Below are 3549 nucleotides of genomic sequence, written 5' to 3'. Positions count from 1 at the left end.
AGCTTGCAGATAAGTGATGGTGAGGATGTAGAGAAATTCACACCTGCATACACCGCGGGCAGGAATGTAAAACCGTGTCGCCACCTTGGAAAACAGTCTATCAGCTCCTCAGATGGTTAAACATAGTGTCACCGGATGACTCAGCAATTCTATTCTGAGGCACCTACCCAAGAGAAATGAAAACTTACATCCACACAAAAACTTGTATGCAAACATTCGTAGCAGCATTACATTATAAAATATTATATACATTATGTAATAACTAATACATGAAAGTAACTCAAATGTCCACTACATGAGGAATGGACAAATAAAATGTGACTTATCTATACAATAGAATATTATGCTTTTTTTTTGAGACAGAGTCTTGCTCTGTCGCCCAGGCTGGAGTGCAGTGGCATGATCTTGGCTCACTGCAACCTCCACCCCCCTGGTTCAAGCAATTCCTCTGCCTCAGCCTCCTGACTAGCTGGGATTACAGGTGCATGCCACCACACCTGGTTAATTTTTTTTTTTTTTTTTTTTGTATTTTTAGTAGAGACAGGGTTTCACTATGTTGGCCAGACTGATCTTGAACTCCTGACCTCAGGCAATCTGCCCACCTCGGCCTCCCAAAGTGTTGAGATTACAGGCGTGAGCCACCATGTCTGGCCAATTATTATTATTTTTTTAAACTTTTATTTTAGGTTCAGGTGTACATGTGAAAGTTTGTTATACAGGTAAACTTACGTCATGGGAGTTTGTTGTCTAGATTATTTCGTTACCCAGGTACAAAGCCCAGTACCCGATAGTTGTCTTTTCCGCTCCTCCACCCTCCACCCTCGATTAGGCCCCACTGTCTGTTGTTTCCTTCTTTGTGTTCAGAAGTTCTTGTGCTCTGTCGCCCAGGCTGGAGTGCAGGGGCGCCATCTCGGCTCACTGCAACCTCTGCCTCCCAGGGTCAAGCAATTCTCCTGCCTCAGCTTCCCAAGTAGCTAGGATCACAGATGTGCACCACAACACCCGGCTAATTTTTGTATTTTTAGTAGAGACATGGTTTTGCCATGTTAGCCAGGCTGCTCTTGAACCCCGGCCTCATGTGATTTGCCTGCCTTGGCCTCCCAAAGTGCTGGGATTACAGGTGTGAGCCACCATGCCCTACCTGTGTTGATAAGTTCTTATCATTTAGCTTCCACTTACAAGTGAGAACACGTGGTATTTGCTTTTCTATTCCTGTTTTATGAAATATTATTTGGTTATAAAAATGAATGTATTTCTGATACATGCTACAACATGGATGAATCTTGAAAACATGCTGAGTGAAAGAAGCCAGACACAAGCAACCACACATTATATGATTCCATTTATATGAAATGTCCAGAATAGGCAAATATATAGAGACAGAAAGTAGATTAGTGGTTGCCGAGAGCTGGGAGTGGGTGAGTAGCTGTCAGGGATAAGGAGACTGCTAATGGGGCCTCTTTCTGGGATGATGAAAATGTTCAAAAATGACTGGTTGAGAGTTCAAATGGATGCACTGTGTGATATGAATTCCATTTCAACAAAGCTATTGTTTAAAAAATTAGAAAGGAGACAATGTACCTCTTGGATTAAGGGGTTCTTGTCAGAAAGAACTCTATTCCTCCATCTTCTCAGCCTAATTCCTGCAAGAGCCAATCAAGACCCACCACCTCCTAGAAACCTCCCTGGATTGCCTCAGCCCTGGGACTACCTCTGCCCCCTCGTCCGGTGCACAGCATGCTTGTGTGGGTAGAGATCATGCTATGTCCATTAATCTTGGGGAAATGTATGCTGAACCTCTGCAATCATTTCTGCAGTGATCACATTGCTCATCACCAGCTCTGGCACACAGCAGCAGCTGTGCCTGGCTGGTTAAGGAGAAAGCCTGACTTTTAAGAGAACACACCTGGTTCCCCAGGCTCAGCAAGAAAGAAACCGGCTCTTTAACACTGAGAATTGGAAAGAACTGATTCCTGAAATATCCTGCTCTCTTTGCCTGGAGAGATCACTGGCCCCGGTAGACTCTGACATGCAGTAAAAGTTTCCCAATTATGCAGCAAAACTGGGAACGCCATCAGCTCCTGTTTGGCCTCCAGGATAGAGAAACTGCACTTAAAATCCACTAACCCTGTTCTGACATTGGAAGATCCTATGACTAGGTGAAATCGGCTCACCTTCTCTGGAAACATATTTCTCCCCCAGTTCCCAGTCCTGACTGTGGGTTTGGCCCAGCCTTCTTCTATGTGATCTCATCCACCCTCCACCCCTTCCCCAGACCTCACTGGGTCCCCCTCTACCCACAGTTCTCCCCTTCTCTGAAACCCTTACAAAGCACCTGTAACCACAGCGCCCACTGCAGCACTGGAGACTCAGATGGCCAATTTCATGTCTGACCGTTCCCCCAACCCATTCCCAGAATCATTCTCAACTGGATTATAAAGTCCTTGAAAGCAAATATTTGATCTGGGCTTCCTTTGTTTTTCTCTACAATGTCTAATGACATTGGTAGATCCTCAGGAAAGCCATGTTACTTGTCTGATAAAATTCAGTCCAGTCCAGTAAAGAAGGATTTGGTGCTTACTATGTGCTGGGCTCTGTGCTAGAAACTGGCAACACAAAGTCAAATAAAATACAGCTCCAGTCCCGGGGAGCTCTGGTGTGGTGAGAAAGAGCAATACTAAGGGACAATGTGCTGTAAGGCTAGGTCGAGAGCTGTGCATGTTCCCAGGGAACCCCAGGAGAGGCGCCACGCTGGAAGGCTTCCTAACAGAGGTGATGCCGGAGTGACAGATAAGGAAGGTAGGCTGGGTGAACAGGTGAGGGTTGTGGCGGTGGAAGGGTGCCCTAGGCAAAAGAAACAGCATAGGCAAAGGCTGAGGGCTAGGGGAGGGGGCATGACACAGCCTGAATTCGCTGGGAGAGCCAGGGCCAGCTGGGGTGGCCGGCACCCCAGCTGAGGTGAGAGGCAGGAGGTAAACTGAGTCCCAGCTCTGAGGCTTGAGGGAATGATGGGGGCAGAAGAGGGAGGAGGGCGAGGGGGCGAAGAAGCACGAGGTCAAAGCCAGCTAAAGTGTTTCTCCGGTGGAAAACTTGGCATAGTTCGGGATTGGAGAGAGAGGAGAGAACAGGCGTCAGGGAGATCTAAGGCTGAAGGAGGAAGAGATGAGGATGAGGGAGCCCAGAAGAAGCCAAAGGGCCCCGGAGCAGGGGGCAGGCAGGACGATGAAGCAGGCTTGGCAAGGAGAGAGAGTGTGGGCAGTGAAATGTGTGGGGTCCCTAGAGGAGGAGGGGGAGATAGGAGCCCAGGACGGGCTGTTTGGAGATGGAGAAATCCCACCCCAAAGGCTCTGGACCCCCAGATAGTCCACAGTCAGGATGCAACGGAGTGACTGGAACAGATCTCAGAGTGGGAGTGCGTTCCCCAGGGAGACCCCAGTTCCCGGAAGGGCACAAAGTGCTTCACCTGCTCACTTTTGGACAGTTCAGAGTGACTAAGACCCTGAGGTCTTAGAGAATGAGAGAAACTAAGTGGCAGAAGTCAATGACTTT

Source organism: Rhinopithecus bieti, unplaced genomic scaffold (assembly GCF_001698545.2).
Source record: "Rhinopithecus bieti isolate Rb0 unplaced genomic scaffold, ASM169854v2 scaffold_31787, whole genome shotgun sequence".
Taxonomy (NCBI): Eukaryota; Metazoa; Chordata; class Mammalia; order Primates; family Cercopithecidae; genus Rhinopithecus; species Rhinopithecus bieti.
Note: the sequence above shows the minus strand (reverse complement) of the source record.